Source organism: Panthera onca, chromosome C1 (assembly GCF_046562875.1).
Source record: "Panthera onca isolate mPanOnc1 chromosome C1, mPanOnc1 haplotype 2, whole genome shotgun sequence".
In the NCBI taxonomy this organism is placed as follows: domain Eukaryota; kingdom Metazoa; phylum Chordata; class Mammalia; order Carnivora; family Felidae; genus Panthera; species Panthera onca.
This window is the reverse complement of record NC_138346.1, coordinates 219,859,224-219,881,575: the sequence shown is the minus strand read 5'-3', so window position 1 is coordinate 219,881,575 and position 22,352 is coordinate 219,859,224.

The window sequence follows — 22,352 nt, the reverse complement described above, 5'->3', positions numbered from 1 at the left end:
GAGGGCAAGAGGGAGAAAAAAGTCTGGACTACGTGAAATTTTAGCCTGCATGAAATACACCCATTTTTCTACACGTGTGTGTATTTCATGTCTGCATCGTCCATAATCTATTCCTATACTTTTGTTGTCAAGCTACTTATGTCATATTTAGAGTGAGCACACAGTGCCTATGAAGGTAGCAGGTACCTGGGTCCCTTGTTGAGGCCGTGATCTCTGCCTTTTAGATGGTGTCTTTGGGTTGTTTACATTTAAAGCAGTATGTTCTATCTTAACTCTGCCTCCTTATTATTTTGTTTCCTGTTCTTCCTCTCTCCCCTTCCTGTGGGTGGTTGAACTTTTTTTTTTTAATCCCGTCTTGATGTATTGACGGGGATTTTCAGCATATTGAGTTGTATTGATTTTTTGGTGATTGCCACAGGTGCACATCGCAGTCCACTTGGAGTGATGTTTTAGCTCCTGGAGTGAAATGCAGAAAACATACTTCTGTTGAGGTCCCTTCACCCTCCCAGATATTAAGATAGAATTGTCCTGTTTCTTCTACGCACGTTGAGAACAACCTTAAAAGGTATTCGATTTTTCCTTCTACCATCAAATGATTTAAGAAACTCATTAGGATACCCCATAATTTGGGGCACCTGGGTGGCTCAGTCAGTTGAGCATCCAGGTCTTGATTTTGGCTCAGGTCACGATCTCATGGTCGTGAGATCAAGCCCTGCATGAGGCTCTGCGCTGAGTGTGGACCCTGCTCGGGACTCTCTCTCTCCCTCTCTCTCTGCCCCTCCCCTTCTTGTGCTGTCTTTCTCTGCTCAAAATAAAACAAAAAATAAGCATTAGAAAAAAAGACTACCGTGTCATATGGTTACCCTTATTCTACCCATGTTCTTTGGTGCTTCTGAGGTTCCAAGGCCCCTTTCTGTTTAAAAGAACCTCCCTTAGTCTTTCCTTAGGGGTAGTTTTCTAGTGGCGAGTTCTCTTAGCTTTCTGTCATCAGAGGATGCCTTTCTTTCTCCTTCGCCCCTGAAGGATATTCTCTGTGGACATAGAATCTGCAGGTAACCGTTCCCTTTCAGCACCTGAGCGATGCGTGGGCCCCTTCTCCGTGGCCGCCAGGGCTGCAGATCAGAGACCCTCAGTGATTTGCTGCCCTCGTACGGGTAACGTGCTGTTTCTCTCTCGCTGCTCTCGGGAGCTTTTCCTTGTCTGTAGTTCCCAGAAGCTTAATTACGGCGTGTGTGGGCGTGGATTTCCTTGGGTTCATCCTTTGGGATCTACGCCGCCTCTTGAATCTGTAGATGCATGCCTTTCGCCAAATTCGGGAAGTTTTGTCCACTCTTTTCGCTCCGCCCGCGATGTTGTATTGTCCCCCGGACTCCTGACAGTCTGTTCATCTCTTTTGGCCTCTCTTCTTGGTGGCTCAGTTTGGATAAATCCCACTTGCCTGTCCTGAAATTCACCAGTTCTGTCCCCTCCCATGCCCCACGCCGGCCCATTTGTAAATTTTAGGGATATTTTTCAGTTCTATAATTTGTCCCTCTTTTGTAAATTCTAATTCTTTGCTGAGATTTGCCGCTTTTGCATTCGTTGCAAGGAAATTCACAATTGCTTGCTGGAACATTTTTGTGATGGCTGCTTCAAAACTCTGCCAGACAACTCCAGCCTCGGATTCAGCTCAATCTGCTGCGACAATCGTGCCTGCTCCTCGCCCTTTCTCATTCAGCCTATGATTTTCTCGGGTCTTGGTATGATGAGTGATTTTCTATTATACCCTGGAAGTTTTGAAAGTCCTGAGACTCTGGATACTATCTAATCTTTTTTGTAGTAGACAGTCCCCCCTTGGGGTGCAGCACGAGGGCTGGGTGGAGTTTTCTGAGGATCCCCACGGCCAACGCCCCAGAAACACGGGCACTGACTCACACAGCCTGCTGCGGACGGGGGTGGGGCGGTGGACGTTCAGCTCCCTCCTCGGCCCCACTGAGGCCTCGGGAGGAAGTAAGAACCGACTAACTCTGCCTGCCTCACTGCCTCGGAGTGGGGGTGAACGCTCAGTTCCCCACTGAGTCCCACGGACACCAGGGAAGGGGGAGGCAGAGAGTCAGCTAGCCTTCGTCCACCGTTTCCTCCAACCATCTTGTTAATGCCGGGTGGGGCTGGGGGCTCAGCTCACGCACGGGGCTCCCGAGGAGTGTGTTTATCTCCATCATACCTAAAGGTCACTAAAGGAACTTAGAGAGGGCCACTGGTCCTTACTCTCAATACCCTCCCCGTCAGGGTCACTGCTTTCCAAGTGAGGATGTCAAGCTCAGGAGCCGTGACTTTCCAAAACCACGTAATAAGTTGAGAACCGCTCTCAGCCCAGCTTCTAGGGCTCTTTCCTCCATTGTATACTCCATCGCACCCCGCTCTGCCCGAGACTGTCCTCCTGTTACCCAGCCACACCACAAAGAGTGACTAAAACAAAGCCCCCTTTTATTCTATTCAATACACTCTGCTTTCGGGGCGCCTGGGGGGCTCTGTCGGCGAAGCGTCCGACTTCGGCTCGGGTCACGATCTCGCGATTCATGGGTTCGAGCCCCACGTCGGGCTCTGGGCTGATGGAGGTGATGGCGGTGATATTGGCGATGATGCTGATGGTGATGGTGGTGATGACGGTGATATTGGCGATGATGATGATGGTGATATTGACGATGATGATGGTGATGGAGGTGATGGTGGCCATGGTGGTGGTGTTGATGGCTGTGATGGCACTTTTCTGACCGCTAGGTCATCCTCAGCACTTTGTCCCTGGGGTGCTCTAGCGTGGAGAGGGAAAGTAGCTCCCCAGTCCCTGGTAGAGTCCATAGCAGGAGCCTCGTACCAGGTCTGGCTTCTAGTTCTGGCTTCCTTGAGGGAGCGAGGGGGCCCAGGGGAGGGCCAGGCAGGCTAGACAGACGTGAGTAGCTGTGGGTTCAGCCTTCCCATCTGCAGCTTCACCCTTGCGTCAGCCCAGAGTTGTCTAATGCAAAAGATCGGGGCTTGGGGCCGGGGTGGGCTAGGTCCTGGAGGAAGGGGGGAAACCGTCCTGTGGCTTTGAGCTCCTCAGACCCTGCCTGCCGGGAGAGAGACCGAGGAGTGAATCTGAGCCCGTTTTCTATTTCTGATTTATGGGTCGCCCTCCCCACATCTCGACAGAGCCCTCTTCAAAGCCCTTCCCACCCTTTCCCATCCCCGTGGTCACAAACAAAATCTTTCTGTGACGCACCATTTGGGTGCAAGGGATAATGGAGATGCTGTAGGCAGGCTAGCTCTGCTTGAGCGGAGGGGATGGCACACAGAGGCCAAGTGCGCCCCTCGCTCTGACCTGCTGTGTCCCCGGCAGAGCCCAGACCGTGTCAGCTCTCCTATCCCCCTACGGAGGGCCCCTGCCGGCCCTGCCGGACTGGTCACTCACATTCGGAAGCTCAGCCCGTGTGACTCTGGGGTCCGGGCTCCTCCGTGTTCTGAGGGCGCAGTGTTCAGCAATGCCCACACCCTGCGGTGTCCCCTCACGGTGCTCAGTTCCCCTGCTCTTAAATCCCAGCTGCCACGAGGTTCCCAGAAGGTTCCATGAGCGGTCCTGGCCGTGACTGCGAGGCACCCGCAAAGCCGCGTCTCGTGGTGGGAGCCAGACGCAGGCAGTCGGTATCAGGGTGATGGGGACGTCGGGCAGGGAGGCAGAGGACACGCAGGGAAAGCGCCTTTGTGCTCCTAACACCCACCTGTCCCCTGGATTCCGTGATCTCTGCTGTGACGGTCTCCAAGGCCAGCCCTGGACACCCCCGCGGGGCCCGTGGGTGCCAGCCAGTCACGGGCTCACCTACAGAGGCTCTGTTGCTCTCTAGAGATGTGGTCTGCGTGCCAGCCCCTCCACGTCGGGGTCCGGGCGCAACACTGACCCTCGGGAAATGGCTGCGCCCCTGCCCAGCCCTTCGCTCCCTCCTGGGCCCGGGTCCGCTTGCCTGGGAGGCCAGAGCAGAGCTCCAGGCCCCAGCGGCCTCCCACCTCCCGCCTGGCTGCAGTGTGTGGGCTGAGCTCCGTGTGGCCCCAGGAAAGCCATGGGGCCGCTCGGAGTCTCCGTGTTCCCCTCTATAACGGGGTGGTTACCACCCCTCCTCCCGGGGGTCACAGCTGCCCTCCTGCACCGGCCTCAACCCAGGGGTGGTGGGAGACGTGGAAGCGGTTCTGGGGCCAGCTCCGGGGAGCACTGCGTTCCAGCTCCAGGGAGCACCGAGTTCCAGCTCTGGGGAGCACTCTGTTCCAGCTCCTGGGAGCACGTTGTTCCAGCTCCGGGAGCATCTTGTTCCAGCTCCGCGAGCACCTCATTCCCGCTCCGGGGAACACCTCGTTCTGGTTCTGGGGAGCACCTCGTTCTAGCTCTGGGGAACACTGCTTTCTAACTCCTGGGAGCACCTTATTCCAGCTCCAGGGGGCATGTCATTCCAGCTCCGGAGAGTACCCCATTCCAGCTCTGGGGACCACCTCATTCCAGCTCTGGGGAGCACCAAGTTCCAGCTCCAGGGAGCACCAAGTTCCAGCTCTGGGGAGCAGCGCGTTCCAGCAGGTGTGGGGCAGCTTCTGCTTGTAGACGTGGGGCCATGAGGCCACTGGTGGAGGAGGAAGCCCAAGAGAGAGGACATGTCACTCCGGGTCTGGCCCTGTGTCCGCCATCGCCCCGTGGCCTCGACCCCGGGTCCAGGAGAGCGGGAGACACCCCCCCCCCTCAGTCCGTCGAGTATACGGGGGGCCAGACTGCAGATTCCCTCCCGTGAGACCGAGGGGAGGCCGCCCTCACGCAGACACATGGGGGAAAGGGGTCCCCGCCTGCTCACCTCTCGGCCAGGGAACGCGCCCTCTGCCCAAAGGGGCTTCAGCTGAGGTGACTGTGGTGACCGCGTGCACTCACTCACTCATTTGCTCACCTCACGGGCTCTGGTGGGAGCCCCTCCCCCCCAGGTCCGGGGGCTGCTGCGTCCCCCACGGGGCCACGTGGCTGCCAAGGACGGGAGGGGGCAGTGAGCAAAGAGGGGTGCACGTGGATGGGAGCCACGGCCCTGACGTGTGTGGTGAACGCCCGCTCGCTCCACAGGAGGCAGAGCAGAGGGCCCCAGGGAACTTTGAGTCTGGCACCGGCCCAGGCTCTGTGCTTGGACACCGCGACATGGGGGTGGGTCCAGAGCCATGAGCCGCTCCCCCGCCAGCAGCCCCGCACGCCTGCATGGACGGGAGCCTCTGCCCAGTAGTGCCGTGGGCACCAAGGAGCCTCAGGCGTCAGGGCCCCCGCCCAGCGCACCCTCCCATCCTCAGCCCTGAGGTTTGAAGACCCCTGTGGGACCGTTGAGCACGGACCACACTGTCCTGACCCCGGACAGACTCCCCTGGAGTCCGTGGGCAGGAGGACACCTGTACCCCCTCCCCCTGATCCTGTCCCCGTCCTTCCCCGAATGTGGCGACAGGGCTCCTCTGGCCCCAGGCCTGGGGCTTACGGGGCTGTTGGGAGACACAGGCCTCGGAGGCCCCAGTGCCAGCAGGGAAAACCTGTAAACCAATGAGGTGCGACCGTGGACAGTTGAAGTATGATACGGCTCGCTGACTTCCATATGAGAGGGGATTTACGGAAGCTTAGCGTTGAGACCCGGGGAATCCAGGGCAGATAACAAAAGAACCGAGGCGGCTGTAGGAGCCAGTGCCGTCCGCCAGGGGCCCTGGGGCCCATACCTCCCCCCGGGCGGCCCCATCCCCGCCCCTGCCCCTTTGCACTGACTCACGGGGCTGCCGTCCCCTGGGAAGGCACGGGAGGTGGACCATTCTCGGGGGCCCCGGCTGCCCTCTGAACACGTGGCCCGAGGGGCGGGGCGGGCATCTGTGGGCAGAGCAGACCGACCGCATCGGCACCGACCCCCAAAGAAATGAATGTGACTCTCCAGCCTCCCAGAGGCCCCACGGAGAAGGATCGGGTGGTGCCCCGGCTTCTGGACCCCCGAGCCGTGCGGGCCCACGCACGCGGCCCCCGCGCCCCGGGCCCGAGGAGACGGCCGTGGGGAGGGGCTGCAGCTGAGGGGCCGGGCAGATCGACATGCCTCCTGGGGTCCACGACGCGGGCTGCGCGAGCGCCGGGAAGGTGACCTCAGAACCTGAGGTCCGGGGGGCAGGCACGAGCTGGGGGGGGCCAGCGGTCAGGCCTGAGTTTCCTCACACGCTTGCCCGGGGCCAGCACAGAGAGGCCGGGCTCCAAGGGGTGGTCTGGATGGCTGGCCCTAGATGACCAGCTGTGTCCCCGTGGCAAGGTTCAGGGTGGGCCCCGTAAGGACAGAGACACAGCTCTCCTGCCCCCACCCCTGCCCTCGAGGCCTGAAGCAGGGCAGAGAGGGAGGAGGGCCCCGGGTGGGAGAGACCCTTCTGGGCTCTGCTCACTTTTCATTGTTCCTACAAGGTTCCTGGGGGCACTGCCCCATCCCTGCCGGGCCCCACGGGGCGGGCAAAGACCCAGGCCCTGGAACATTGTCGTTCCTGGTTCCCCTGGCGCAGGACCTGGCCTGTGCTCGCTGCTGTCCCGGGGAGGGGGGTGGGGAACCTGAGGCAGGCCCGGAGCCCCTGGGCCCTCAGCCGCTCCCAGTCAGGGAAGCCGGTGCTGGTTCCAGCCTCACGGTTTTGCTCAAAATGAAAACCCCACGAGCGTGCCCACGATCCTTCCACGAGCGCCTGTCCCAGCTGTGGGCAGACCTGTCACCAGGCCGCGCGCGCACGGCCGTCAGCAGCAGGAGGCGTGTCCCCCGTCCTCTTTCTGGTGAGTGTCCAGGGCCTCGTCCCCGTTTCCCAGTGCGTGCGGATCCCCTGTGTTCGGGGCTCGGTCAGCCGGTGACAATGCCCAGCACCCGGAACAATGCTCTCATTGTCACGGCCGGCCCTGGCTCCCGGCGCGGAAATGTAAGACGCGGGGCCCCCAGTTATCACGCTCGCAGGGAACGGGGCTGGGCTCCAGCTCGCACGAAGACATAATAATTCTCACCCATTATTCGAATCTCCTGTTTCCCTCGCCCCACCTTTTGGCGGCAACAGCCGAAGGGAGCGGGTGGCGGGGCCGTGAGGGCGCAGGACCGTGGAGTCTTCACACGTGGGCATCTGGCCACATCGAGGGCCTGGGGCCACGGCCAGGGCGCCGGACACGGCTCTCGAGGGGGCCTGGCCGGCGACGAGGTCATCCGTCAGAGCGCTCCGGGATCGGCTCCCCGCAGCAGTCGTCTCCTGACCCGAGGCCCACGGTGCTGGCAGGGCCGGGGATGACGCCAGGAGGGACGCAGTCAGAGGGCGGAGGCGGCCCTCGGCCCGTGCCGGCCGGCCTGGTCGGAGGCGGCGGCTCCTGGCTCCCGGAGGCCGGGGGCTCCTCCTGCCACGGCCAGTCCGCCTGCCTGTGGTCGGGGGCCGCCGCCAGGGGCCCGTCCCAAGCCTGGGGGAGGGAGCTGGAGGCCGGCCCGCCCGCTCAGGGCCATTTCAGGCCTCGCGGAGAGGCGTCGCGGAGAAAGCGGATACCTCACGGTTATGCAAGCCGGGTCTCCGAGGATGGCCGCTGTCGGCAGCCAAGACAAGCACGGTCCGCTCCAGAGCGAGAGGTTGTTGGGCCTGTGACGGGAGGCGCGGGGAGGCGGGGAGGGGGCAGGCGTGGCGGGGCTTTTCCAGCGTCTCCCCCCTCCGCACGACGAGACCTGCTCGCCTCACGCGCAAGCCGCACATCTGGGTCCGGAAGGGCGCCCGGATGGAGGGGGGTCTGCCGTCTCCCCCGGCCCCGGGGGGGGGGGGGTGCGGGAGGCCGAGGCCTGTCTGATTACCGGACTGGTGCTGAGCGAGCAGCGGTTCTGCGCACTGGGGGCCGTCCGGCAGGAGCCCCCAGTGTCAGGTGTCCCCCGCGGTTCAGGAAACACGGGGACAGTGCTGTCCCTTGCACCGGGGTGCCACGGAGTCCGTAAGGGCCTGGGGCACGGAAGAAACCCCCAGCGTGGACCAAATGGAGGGCTAGGTCGAGGCGGGGGGCGGGGTGGGGCGCTCCCGGCTGCATGGGAGGGGCCGGTCGGGGCTGTGAGCCGGAGGATGGCGGGAACCGAGAGCAGAGAGCAGGCTGTCCCTGCGCGGGGACCTCCCCTGTGGCGAGGCAGCACACCCCTTTCTGGCCGACGTGGCTCCGGAGCCCGGGATACGCAGCAAGGGCCGCACGTGCAGGTGGAGGCATTGCCCACCGGGGGCAGCCGCACCCCTGCAGGCTCAGCGGGGAGAGACACAACTCAGCGGCCCCCCCCCCCCGCGTGTGGCCCTCAGGCTGCAGCCTGGAGCAGAGGGAGGAGAGGCGGTCCGGCGGCGAGCCGAGTCCCCCCTGCACGCACCTGGGCTTCATGAAGACAGACGAGCGGAGGGGGGAGGCTCTCCACCCCCAGGGCGGGGCCTTTTATCTGCCGAGGGGCTCAGAGAATGTGTCACAGAAAACTCACCCCCAGGACCATCAATCAGAAAGTGGAAGGAAGACGCCGTCAAGACCTGAAAATATGGGCTTTGGCCTGTGCACGTGGGCGGTAAGGCTCTTAACCAGAAAGACCTGTGAGTCCACAGCCCCCGGCGAAGCGGGAGCAGCGCCCCCTGCAGACGCCTTCTGGCACCTGCTCCGGGTCCCACGCGGACGCGCGGGGCCGCCCTGGGGCTCCTCGTCGCCCTGAGGTCCGCGGGTGGGCGGGAGGGGTGGGCTTCAGGGGAGCCCCTGGATGGGGCCGCGGTAAACCCCGCCGGAGCCCCCCCTCCCCCCGCCCCCGGCAGGGGCGGGGACGCCCCCCGGCACCGGCTGTCCCGGCAGCGTCCCCAGCGGGGAGGGCTGCGCGGCCAGCGGGGCAGGGAATGACCACAGCTGGCTGTCCCCCTCCCGGGTCCTCACAGCATGCCTAACGCTCCCTTTCGCTTCCGGTGAGCGCGACAGGACAAGTGGGCAGCTTTAGCAGACAGGGGGACACCTAGACGGTAGCCGCGTGCCGGGGACAGAAACGCACGACGCACCCCGCGGCCCTGTGACTGCGGGCAGGCCCCGAGGCTTCCCGCGACGAGAGTCGCGGTTCCAGGCTGGGGAGGGCCGGTGTGCCGCCAGAGGCCAGCATGGACCTTGCCCGGCAAGACGCTGGGTGGCCGGCGGGCCTCTCTGGGTCCGCGGTGTGTCCTGTGATTGACAGGCCCGCGCCCCGGCCCCAGGGCCAGCCCCCATCACACAGGTGGCTGCTCACCGATGTCGGTGTCCCCGCAGCGACGGGCGGCGACCCGAGTACCCCCGGGGCTAGCGCAGTGCCAAGAGGCTTGGGGGACGCCTCGGGGTCCTGGGGGTGCCTGTGAACTGGGAGCAGGGGGAGCCCCCGCCCCAGCCCCGGCTCCCAGCTCCCCCACCCCACCCACCCCTGCCTGTCCAGCCGGGACGTCTCTGCCTTTCCTTTGGAGAAAGGTGCCGCGGTGGGGGCTGCAGGGTTAGGGGTGGGCGTCCTTCAGCAGAAACCACAGATTTTTCACCCTCAACAGAAACGCGCATCGGTGATAAACGTGCCCGACATTTCTGCGGGTGTGAGCCGCCCTCAGCCTCAGTGCAGGGGGCCCCCGCCTCCCCCTGTGGCCCTAGCGCGTCCCGGGTGATTCCCGGTGGGTCTGCCTGGGGCGGGGGTGCTGGGAGTGCACGGGACAAGGCAGACCCAGCGGGTCTTCCGGGGCAGGCAGCCTGTGTTCCCGGGGCCAGGCACCAGGGCCCTCCCATCCTCTCCCTGCTGGGGACACCCTCGCGCCCTCGAGGGCGGACAGTCGGGCTTCCCCGATGCAGGCCGTGGTCAGCGCGTGGAAACGCGCCCCCAGATCCCGCTTCCAGGCCTGTCCCGGTTTCCCCTCAGGACTCCCTGCTGACGTCGCCTTCACGAAATTGTCAGCATCGTTTGAGACGTGAATGGCTTTACTTGTTCGCAAGCCAACCTGCACGTGATCCGGTCCCTTCCGTGAGCTGAGCCACAGCCAGAGCTCGGGACACCCAGCCCTCACCGCGGGGTCCAGGGCACAGCTTCCTCTCACCGTCCTGGCCGAGCCCGAAACAGGCGAGCGATGTCCAGTGTCATGGGTCAGCTTGACCAGGCCACAGGGCCACACGTTGGGTCAAACACCGGTCTAGACCGGGCCGTGAAGACGTTTTTAGATGAGATGAGTGTTTAAGTCAGTAGACTCTGAGCAGAGTACGTGGTGGGCCTCGTCCGATCAGTTGAAGGCATGGATAGAACAAAGACGGAGCTCCAGCCGGGGGTCGGTGGCAGGGGGAGGGGGGGGGAGAAGGAGCTCTGCCATCAGACAACCTTCGGGCTCAAGCGGCTTCAGTTCTCTGGGGCGCTCTGTCTGCACACATGTGCCCACACACACACGCACACCCTAAGGGAAAGTGTTTAGGACATTCAGGGCAATGTGCTTTCTACTCAAAACACTCCTCACCGTCAGGCACTCCCCACAGCGCAGGGGTGCCGGGGGACGAGCTGGGCAGGGCCGGCTGGGGACTGGCACATTCTGGGCGAGCAGGTGGAAACCCATGCCGGCCGGCTAGGGGTCCCTCTGCTCAACGCCGGCTCACCGCTCGCCACCAAGCCCGCCCCACATGCCTCTCACCGCAGGGTCAGTTTCCCTAGGCACCTCGGGGCCGCACCTTTGCCAGGGGCATCTCGGACGCCTGGGCCGGTTGCCCGCACTGGCCAAATTCTGCGCCTCTGCACACAGGTCTGCATGAGCTCCAGAGGCGCCTGGGTCCGAACGTGAAGGGTAGGAGAGTGACGTTCGGCCACTGAGCAGCCGGACGGTGTGGGCCCCGGGCAGATCCGATGGCCACGCGCCAAGCTTCTCCGAGCCCCTTATGCCCCGAGCTCGCAGAGACGCCGCCAACATCGCCCGAAATGGCTCAGTCAGCTTGCAGGAGGCTAGAAAACAGCTCGCTTTTCTGAGAGCCGGTGAATAAAATATAGGAGCCAAGCTTTCGGAACCCAAGTACACACTTAAAGTTTCTGCAGCCAAAGCGCAGCAGAGCCCAGACTTTGGGGGAAAAAGTCACTCTAATGTTGAAACTGGGCCACATAACGTAAGTTACCGTGAGCCTGATGAACCGTAAGCGGAAGGAGTTGAGTGACCCATTTGGCTGACGCGTCTTCAGGGACTCAGCCCCCGGGCCGTGACTCTGGCCCTCAGGGCACGGCCGTGAGCGCCGAGCGGGCTCCTGGCCCTGCCCGGCGCGGCCTCCTGGATCTTGGGGACCCTCGGAGGTGGGGGGGACGTGCATCGCAGGCTGTGGGGGCGCACGCACACGCAGAGGCACACACACACGTGCCCACACGCACACACGACAGAGGTGCAGACACACGTGTGTGTGAACACGCGTGCACATGCGTGGACACGTGTGCACACGCACACACACGTGTAGACACGTGCACCTGCCGACAAGCAGACACACACACACACACGTGCACACACGGAGGGAGGGGCCACAGCAACAACCGGCTCTACGTCCAAGTTGGCCCCGGTTCCACTCTGGCCCCCGGGACGGCCACCCCCTGCTGTGCACAGGAAGTGCCAGAGATTTCCAGGGAGGTGCATGTGACCGTCCGGCGGCTGAAGACGCGGGCTCCGTGGCCTGAGCGTCCTGCAGAGGCGGGGTTTCCTGGGCAGCCCCGGGCGGCGGTGGGGGGGGGGGGGGCACGCGGGCCCTGCTCCATCACAGCCTCACGTCGGGCCCACCACCCCGCGCACACGTGCCCCCCTGCCATCCGGACCCGGGTGCCCCGTGCGGGTCCTCGGGGCCAGCAGGTCAGGGACGCCCAGCTGCGGGAGCCCCCCGTCTGGGCACCGGGGACAGACGGAGGGAAGTCGGCGTTGAGGCCGGACCACGTCACGTGACGCTCTCTCCCTGCCGCCCCCGCCGCCCCTCACCCACCGGCACTCGCGAGCGGCTGGAGTCTGACATGACCCCGGCAGCTCTCATGGGCTTACACGAAGCCAGAGTCACTCTTTCCGACGGATTACACAACCGCCTTTCTTTTACACGTTTCTCCCTCTGTCCTGAGGACAAGGAGGGAAACTTCCTGCTCCAAACCCTTGGCCGGAGGACCGAGGCTTCCTTCCAGGACAAGGCGAGGGGACGGACGAAGACCTGGTCCCTTCCAGCGCTGGTCTCCCGAGCCGGGTCGTCCCCTCCGGCCACGGGGTGCTGGGAGGGTGGGGAGCCATCGGGGGGGGGGGGGTATCTGCCCGGTGATGAGCTGCGAGAGGTGGACATGTGTCCCCCACACAGACTGTGCTTTGGGACCCTGGGGTGACCCCCGGGAGGGGGAAGCAGAGGGGGCCACGGAAACCACGCGGGAGAGAGCAGAGCGCCGAGCAGGCGTCGGTGGGGGGCTGGGCGGGGTGTCAGGGCCGCCGTCTGCGGGGCCGTGGCCGGCTGTGCTGGGCCCCTCAGAGAGGACGTCACAAAGACGTCGGGCTCGGGGGTGGCACCAGCTCGGCCAGCCTGGTGGGGCGCCAGCCGTCGGCGGGGGCCTCATAACGCCACAGGCTCGTGGGGGACATGACAGCCATGCGTGGGGGGCCTGTGTCTGTGGAAGGCCACGGCGACCAGCCCCCCAGTCCCGGGTCTCAGCAGGAAAATCCCGAGAGTCGGGGGCGACGAGCACGAGGGGTCCCGGTCTGTGGCAAAAAGGGGAGACACCCGCCCCGCCAGACCAGGACTCCCTCCCGGACCACACTCCTCTGAGCCCAGTTTAGTGAGAACCCCCACCCCCAACACCTGACTGGACTCCCCTCGGTGGGTTGCACCCCTGCCCTCCCCCTGCCGCTCCTGGAAGCCAGCCGCCGCCGCCGTGTCCAGAGCTGGCTGGGGGCTGCACCCGAGCCCCCTCCCCGGCCACAGAAGCCCCAGCAAATCTGTCTTGCTGACACACGTCTGTGGGTCTGTGACGCCCCCAGGACCCGGGTCCTGGCGTGAGACTCTCACCCGGCGGGGGGCAGGGCGGGGGGCAAGGCGCTGGGAGCATCCCCAACTCTCCTGCAGGACGGGGTCTTAGCTCCTGGGGTGCCTGAACCCGAGGGTTCCTCTCTGGGGTCCCCATCCCGCCCAGGGCAGACCCTCACGGAGCCTCTTCCGCACGGTCCCCGCTCCTTCCCTCACTGGCGCGCTGGGCAGAATCCCCCGGGCGCCGTGGTCAGGAGCCCGGACTCCAGAGCTATAGACGTGGGCTGACCTCTCCCACCCCCGTGTCTCCCTCGGGACCACGGTTCCCCGGCCTCTCACCCCACACCCGGGCGGACGCTGCCGTGCTAAGGTCCTGAGGCCGGGAACACAGGAACGGCCCAGGGATGCTGCTGGGCCCCACGTTCCACCGGGTGCTGGCCAGGCCTGACCACGGGCGCGTCTCCGGCAGGCCGCACACCCGGGACGCTCGCCTCTGATTTCCTCCGACGACTCTGCCGTCTTCGCCTGCCCCGGGTGGCTGTGGCGCGGGGCAGCTGGCCAGCCTTGGTGCAAAACTGAGCTCAACGCTCACCAGCCCTGGGACCGTGGGGACATTATCTGGTTGCCCTGGGACTCGGTTTCCTCAGGTGAAAACCACAGAAGACGTGAACAACCTAGAAAGTGCGGGAAAACGGCTGAATGGTCCAGGCAGGTGGGGAGTAAGGCGCGAGCTGGAGTTTGCACCGTTAGCATGGGGGGGGGGGGGGGCGGGGCGGGGGTCACGTGGCCCAAATCTCCCACCCCTCACCCGTCCCCGCGCCTGAAGCCTGTGGCAGCTTAGACACTGATGCTGACCACCAGGACCCAGGTGCTCTGCCTCCCCCCGGGGGGGTCGGGGCTGCAGTAGGGACAGGAGGGCTTAGGGGAAGCCCGCGGCCTGCGACCCCAGCTGGCACCTGCGGCCACACACCCGCGGCCAGCTGGCCCTTTTGGCCCCGCACCTGCTGTTCATCTCTGGGACCCCAGAGGGGGTGTCCCTGCCTCAGCAGCTCCGGGGACTCAGGCCTGGGCACCCTCCAGTCCCCGCGGCCTCGGGCCTGGGGTAGCGGCTGCCTTCAGGGTTCTGGACTCGATGCGTGTGCGTGTTGTGTGGGCACCTGTGTCGTGCGCCACCCCCCCAGGCGCCCCTGCCTGTTCATACATTTAATTCAGACATGGCCTTGATCCCCAGCAACAGGTAAAGACGTTAGGTCTAATTAAGAAAGTTCTTTCCCCCGGGGCGCCTGAGGGCTCAGTCGGTTAAGCGTCTGACTTCGGCTCAGGACACGATCTCTCGGTTCGTGGGTTGGAGCCCCGCGTCGGGCTCTGTGCTGACAGCTCGGAGCCTGGATCCTGCTTCGGATTCTGTGTCTCCCTCCCTCTCTGTCCCTTCCCTGCTCACACTCTGTCTCTCTCGGTCTCAAAAATAAACAAATGTTAAAAAACAAAAAAAAAAGTTCTTTTCCGCCCCAAGATGACTGATACCCCCGCCTTTTCTTTCCTTACTAAACGCGCTGTACGTCCGCCTGTCACACCTGGGGTTTTCTCTGTCCAAAGTGCACCTGTGCGAAGAATTGATTTTTTTCCCCACCTGGTGAGTCAGTTTTCCAAGTGCATCCGTGGAAATGCACATCTTCTCTGCAGAGCGAAAGCTGGCCTGGGCCGGGCCTCTCTGAGCCTGTTTCCGGACGTGCTGTCTCTCAAACCCAACTTGTCCCCAGCGCGGCTCTCCTCCCGTCCGGCTGTTTCGCTCCCACAGAGACGCATCTCCCGGAAAAGTCTGGTGAGTTCTTGCTTAGGCCAACTCTGGGTCTCCCAGGACGTTCTGCTGCCGGCGTGAGCAGCATCATATGCTCTCTACTACTTTTGCTCGCTGATTCCTGCTGGTCCTTGTGTGAGTTGGTCTCTTTTTAAAGAATTTTTTTTCTAATTTTTTTTATTTTTGAGAAAGAGAGAGAAAGACAGAGCATGAACGGGGGAGGGACAGAGAGAGAGGGAGACACAGAACCCGAAGCAGGCTCCAGGCTCCGAGCTGTCAGCACAGAGCCCGACCCGGGGCTCGAACTCACAAACTGCGAGATCGTGACCCGAGCCGGAGTCGAATGCTCAACCGACTGAGCCCCCCAGGCGCCCCAAGAATTTTATTTATTTTTATAATTTTTTTAATGTTTTTTTTTTTTCTTTTGAGAGAGAGTGAGAGAGAGAGAGAGAGAGACAGAGCACAGGTTGGGGCGGGGCAGAGAGAGAGGGAGACACAGAATCCGAAGCAGGCTCCGGGCTCCGAGCTGTGAGCACAGAGCCCGACGCGGGACTTGAACCCACGAACCGAGAGATCGTGACCTGAGCCAAAGTCGGCCACTCAACCGACTGAGCCCCCCAGGTGTCCCAGGTTGGTCTCTTTTTAACCTAGAATCTCGCCTATGTTGCTGCCGTGGCTGTTGTCTGTCTGTTAGTCGTTTAGGATTTTGACGTAGTCGTTAGACAGACAGCCATTCTTTTTATCTTCATTCTTTTTTTATTCCTTTTGTATTTTCATTCCTACAAGTAACGGTAGATTCATTCTTTCCTTTCAACCCTCATCTCCTGTGTGCGTCTGCTGGAGGAGGCAGGACCGCCCAGGGCCAACGACCAGCGGCGGGCGCAAGTGTCCCTGATCACGGGGAGGACACCCCCAAACCCCATCGCGGGGACCCTGCTGGCGGTATTGTAAAGACCGCCTTCATCAGGCTGAGAAAGCTTCTTGTGCTCTGGTTTTCGGAGTCTCTAGAAAGACGGTAAGCGATAACCTTTATCACATACTCACTCTGCACCCGTTAGTGTTTTCCTCAGTCCGTTGACGTAACTGATCACTATCCGAATGGAAACCACGTCTGCATCCCGGGGATAAAACCTACTTGGCCACGTTGTATCCTTTCCATCGTTGTATTATGAAATTTTTCCAACATATAGAAAAGTCGAGTTGTACCGTGAGCACCTGTGTTTAGAGGGCTTTTTAGATTACCCTATTACTAATAAAATTTGCTAACGTTTGACGCCCTTTACATTCGCACTTGACGAAACACGCTTTATCACACCGCTACCCACTCATCCGTCCGTCTATCCATCCGTCGGCTCATGTTTTTCTAATTTTTAATTTGTTAAGGGCAATTTATTTTTATTGATCTGTATGTAACTGGCACACAGCGCCGGGTGGGTCTAAAGCGTACCACGTGTGGATTCGATGCGTTTATATATTGCAGGATGATTAACTAGGATCTGCATCGCCTCGCGGAATTACCGCCCGTTTCTCGTGGTGACGACAATCAGCGCCCCGTCTCTTAGCAGCTGTGAAGTGTGGGATGCAGTGCTGACTGTCATCGCCGTGCTGTGCACTTTTACCTCTTTCTGAGGCACGTCGAGGCACCTCGCGACTCTCAGCTCACTTGCCCCTGAATTCTCCAGCACGACATTCTGCCTGTCCTTGTCGTTTCCCTTTTGAGATGAAGCGTACGTACTACGCCCTTGCCGAACGCACACGCCTGTGTGACCCAAACCCCGACGGAGGTGCAGGACGGTCACCCCGGGGAGCTTCCTCGTGCTGCTCCCCAGCCCCCCACCTCCCCAGGGGTCAGCGTAGCCCTGATTTTCTTCCCCACCGTGAGCTGGCTTTGCTTGTGCTAGAGGCTCGCGGAAACTGAACATAGCGTGTACCCTCTGCGTCTGGCTTCTTTCAAAGAGACGTCGGGTGTTGGGATTGGCCGTGGCGTCGAGCGGCTGGCGGTCCGTCTGGTGTTATTGCCGAGTAATATTCCGTCCAGCCTGCTAAATCCGTCCTCCCGCTAAGGGACTCGTGGGATGTTCCCACTTCTTGGATGTTACGGATCGAATTCTCGTACAAGCCATTTTGTGGACATGTGTTTTCACTTCTCTTGGGTCAACAACTTGAGGCAGGCTGCTGGGTCAGGGGGCACCTGCGTGTTTCGATGTATAAGCTACGGCCAGATCTCTACCCCGCGTGCCCCGTCACCACCGCGCTGGGTAGTCCCACGTTCTTGTCAAATTTGAAGTTACCGTCTTTTCAACGTCAGCCGTTCTGGTGAGTATGTACTTTTTAAATTATCATTCTAGAGGGACACAGAGGCAGCGTGAGTGGGGGAGAGGTGCAGAGAGAGAGGGAGAGAGAGAGAATCCCAGACAGGCTCTGCACTGTCAGTGTGGAGCTCGACCTGGGGCTCGAACCCATGAACCCGCGAGATCATGATCTGAGCTGAAACCAAGAGTCAGATGCTCAATGACCAATCCCCCGCCCCAGGCGCCCCGTGAATGTGTACTCTAAAACATGCTGTGGGATCCCGTTAGTTAATATTTCATTCGAGATTCTCCTACCTGTGTTTATAAGGAACATTGACCTCGTGTCGCCCTTATCCAGCTTTGGAACAAGAAGGACACCAGTGTCCTGAAATGAAACATATTGTTTTGCCTCTATTATTATTTCCTGGAAAAGCTTGCTTAAGATACGGACTTTCTGTCCCGAAAAGGGGCTGTAAACTGCTTTGGCATAAGGCTCTTCTCCTGAGAAAGCTGCGAAAACTCCGATTCCCACTTTATATCTATTTACGCTTTCATTGTTTCTTGGGCCAGGCTTGGCACTTTGTATTTTCCCAGAAATATGCCCATTTTATCTCAAAGTCTTCCTTAAATACCCTTGCCTCATACCTCAGCTGGGCATAAAGAGAGACCTGGGGGCCCCCGGGGCAGAGGATCAGAGGGCTGCTCCCAGAGGTCAGAGTGGTGCAGCGAAGGGCGGGAGGCTTCCTGGAGGAGGTGAGTCCTGGCATGGGCTCTGAGCTCCAGGACCAGCCGCCCTCCAGACACTACTCCCTCTTCCCAACCTTGGAGGACCTGATGTGACGTCCGAAGGGCTGAGCTTCCCCTCCAGGGAAGCCGGAAGGACGTCTGCACTTAGAAACTCTGGGTCTGCAGGGACTTCTGGAGGCTCCTCGGGGCCCTCCCCTGGGGAATGGGTGTGGTGGCACCTGCCTCGGGTGTGTGCAGAGGGTCGTGTGAACCGTGGCACCCGTCTCGGGTGTGCGCGGGGGATAAGATGAGGACTGCGACGCTTGCCCCGGGCGTGTACGGGAGACAGAGTGGATTGTGGTCGCTGCCTCCGGTGCGTCCTAGGGACCAGGCAAATTCAGTGAGAAGCAGGTGAAAAGCACATCTCGCAGCAGGCGTCTGTGCAGCCACATTTGCTTCCTGTCTCCCTCTCAGGAAATACAGCAGTAGTGAGGTTCCGAAGGCTTGCTTTCTTCTCTTTAAAGTCCAGAGGAGCAAGTCTCTGATACCAGAATGTGAGGCCACGTGATCCTGAGTCGGAGGTTGCCAGAAGCTTCTGGGTGCTCCTCAAACCACAGCGATGTGCGCCCGTCCCAGACAAGAGTGAGGCAGCGGGTCTCCCGGAATGTGTCATCGGAGCCTGACTCCCGCCCGCGACGGCCCTGCTCACTGTCCAAGGAGAGTTTCCAGGCTGTCCCCCGGGAGGGGAACCTAAGCTGAGCCTAAAGCTCTTGGGGAGTTGGGGCAGATGCGTTCAGGGTCCCCCAGATGTGCGCAATTGGTGAAATTCAGAGGACATGTGTGATAAGCTGATCGTACGGTACCAGAGAATTTCCTGGCTTGTACTCGGGTTACGTAAGATGATGGCACTCGGGCAAGTTGAGCAAAGAGTATGTTGGAACCCTGTGTGCTCCTCTGCAGCTTTTATTTTCTTTAATTATTAAATTCAAGGGGCGCCTGGGTGGCTCAGTCGGTTGAGCGTCCGACTTCGGCTCAGGGGATGATCTCACGGTTTGTGAGTCTGAGCCCCGCGTCGGGCTCTGTGCTGACGGCTCGGGGCCCGGAGCCTGCTTCGGATTCTGTGTCCCCCTCTCTCTCTGCCCCTAACCCGCTCGCGTTCTGTCTCTGTCTCTCTCAAAAATAAATAAACATTAAAAAAATTAAATTATTAAATTCAAGTTCCTTAACATATAGTATTAGTGGTTCCAGGAGAATTCAGTGACTCATCATGTACATACGACACCCAGTCGGCAGCTTTCTAAAAAGTGAGATTATAAAACAAATATTTTTAAATTACCAGGCATGAAAAAAGGCCAGAATAGATGTCCCATGACCAAGAGATTAAGCAATAATTACAAATAGACCCCAATAGGCTCCTGAGTGGCTCAGTTGGTTAAGTGTCCGACTCTTGATTTCAGCTCAAGTCACGATCCCACAGTTCACAGGTTCGAGCCCCGTGTTGGGCTTTGCACTGCGAGTGTGGAGCCCGCCTGGGATTCTCGCTCTCCCTCTCTCTCTCTGTGCCTTCCCTGCTCTCTCTCTCTCTCAAAATAAATAAACTTAAATTTTTTTTTTTAAAAGGTGGGAGAAAACATAAATAAGATGGGGGAGAAACACAAAATGCAGAAAAGACCCAGAATGAACTAGCGATGGAAAAAATGCATTTTCTGAGATGGGAAAATGTACAGAATGGGGTCAACAGTAGATTCGATGCTGCAGAACACATTTTTTTTAAAGATCAGTGGGATCTTTGAAGAGAGCAAGAGACTTTTCCAAAATGATATACAAAGAAAAATGACTGAAAAAAATGAACAGAGCAACAGTGACCAGTGGGGTAACAGGAAACAATCTAACAGACATTATCATTGAGATACAGGGAAGAAATGAAGGATAGAAAAGTTTCTGAAGAAATGGTTACTGAAGATATTAAAAATTCCATTTAAAAATGCTATAAACTCACAGATCCAGGATCTCAATGAACTCCAAACAGAAAAAAGCAAGAAGAAACCCATATCAAAATATATCATAATCAAATTGCTAAAGTGGTAAAGGGAAAATCTTACAAGTAGCCAGAGAATAAAAGACATATTATGGACAGATGAAGAAAGAAAAATATATAAATAAATTTCCCAAGGCACCTGGGTGGCTCAGTCAGTTAAGTGTCCTACTCTTGATTTTGGCTCAGGTCATGATCCCAGGGTCATGGGATTGAGCCCCACATTGGGCTCTATGCTGAACGTGAAGCCTGCTTGTTATTCTCTCTCTCTCTCTCTCTCTCTCTCTCTCCTCCCTTCTCCCCAGTTGTGCTCTTCTCTCTCTATGAAAATAAAAAATAAAAAAAAAAAAAAACTTCATCAGAAACTACGCAAGCCACTTAGACTTCTTTAAAGTTCTGAAGGGAGAATACTGTCAACCTAGAATTCTATACTCAGCAAAATTTCCAAATGAAGGCAAAATAAATAATTTTTTAGCCAAAAGAAAAGCCAAGAGAATTTATGGTCAGCAGATCAACACTGCAATAAATATTAAATAACATTTTTCGCATGGAAGGAAATTCCATCAGATGGAAAGAGGGACCCATGCAGAGAAATGAATACTGTGGACGTGGCAAATACGTGGGTAAATATAAGAACATTTAAATAAAATTTTCAATTTGAAAAGAAATTAACTTTTCAAAGGAAAATACTATATTAACCAATTGATAAGGTAGAGAAGCAACCTCTATGACAAGAGCACAAGGGCAGAGGAGGAGAAATAGACGTGTGCTACCATGAGGTTCCACCCTACCATGAGGTTCCACGCTATACATGAAAAGGTACAACACTATCTGAAGGCACTTTGATAAGTTAAAGATGTATGTGGCAAACTAGAACAGTCACTAAAGAGAAAAGATATAGCTAGTAAGCCCCTATTGGAGGTAAAATGGATGTTTGAGAACATTTAATTCAAGAGGGCAGAAAACCAAGAACAACAAAGAAATGAGACAGATAGGAAAATAAAAGGTAAGACGGTATATTGAACCCCAACCATATACAATCACATTAAATGTAAATGGCCTAAACTTTCCAATTTAAAAGTCAAAATTTTCAGGTTGAATTAAAAAAAATCAAGACCTGATTTTATGCTATCTACAAGAAACACGATTTGAACGCCAGGAAAACATACATAAGTTAGGTGGAAAAGACACACCATGTAAACACCAGTCAAAAGAAAGCAGGAGCTGCTGTATTAACATCAATAACGTTTATTTCAGAATAGGAAATATCACTATGGATGAGGAAAGACATTTCATCATGATAAAAGAGTCAATTCTTTAGGAGGACATGGTGATTCTAAATATGCATACACTTAACAAGAGCAAAATACACTTTCTTCCCACGTGCACATAAGAGCCATCAAGAGAGACTGCATTATGGACAAGTCCCAGTACACTTAAAAGGACTGAAATCATACAAAGCATATTTTCTTTTTTTTGTTTATTTATTTTAGAGAGAGAGAAAGAAAGAGAGAGAGAGAGAGCAGAGGAGGGGCAGAGAGAGAGAGGGAGAGAGAGAGGGAGAATCCCAAGCAGGCTCTGCACTGTCAGCATGGAGCCCAATGTGGGGCTCAAACTCACGAACCGTGAGATCATGACCCGAGCTGAAATCAAGAGTCAGACGCCTAACCGACTGAGCCACCCCGGTGCCCACAAAGCTTTTTCTGATGACAATATAATTGAACTAGAAATCAATAATAGACGATATCCAGAAATCCCCAAATATTTGAAAACGAACACATTTCTGAATAATTCATGGGCCAAAAAAATCACAAAAGAAATTATAAAATATTTTGAACTGAACAAAATTGAAAACGCAATATTTTGAAATTTGTGGAATGCAGCCTAGCAGTGCTTAGAAGAAAACTTGTGACGTTAAATTCTTATTTAGGGGTGCCTGGGTTGCTCAGTCAGTTAAGCGTCTGACTCTTGATTTCTGCTCAGGTCATGGTCTCGTGGTTTCATGGGTTTGAGCCCCACATACTGCTCTGTGCTGACAGCGCAGAGCCTACTTGGGATTCTCTCTCTCCCTCCCCCTCTGCCCCTCCCCCACTCATGCTGTCTCTGTCTCTCTCAAAAATAAATAAACTTAAAAAAAAAGAAAGCTACCTAGAATTTAAAAATGATCCTTAAAAATTCTTACATTAGAAAAGATAAAAGTTTTCAAATTAGAAATCTATGCTCCCTTCTGAAAGAACTATAAAATGAAGAAAAATCTAAGTCAGCAAAAAGAAATAATAAAAAGAAAAAAATAAATGAAATAGAAAAAAGAAAAATAATAGACAATCAATAAAACCAAAACCTGTTCTTAAAAAGGTTTATTGATAAGCCTCTAGCCAGATTGATTAGGAAGAATAGAAGACACAAATTATCAAAGTCAGAAATAAAGAGGAGACATCACTACCAACTCTACAGACAGTAAAAGGGTAATAAGGAAATGCTATGAACAGCTTTATGCTAATATATTCGAAA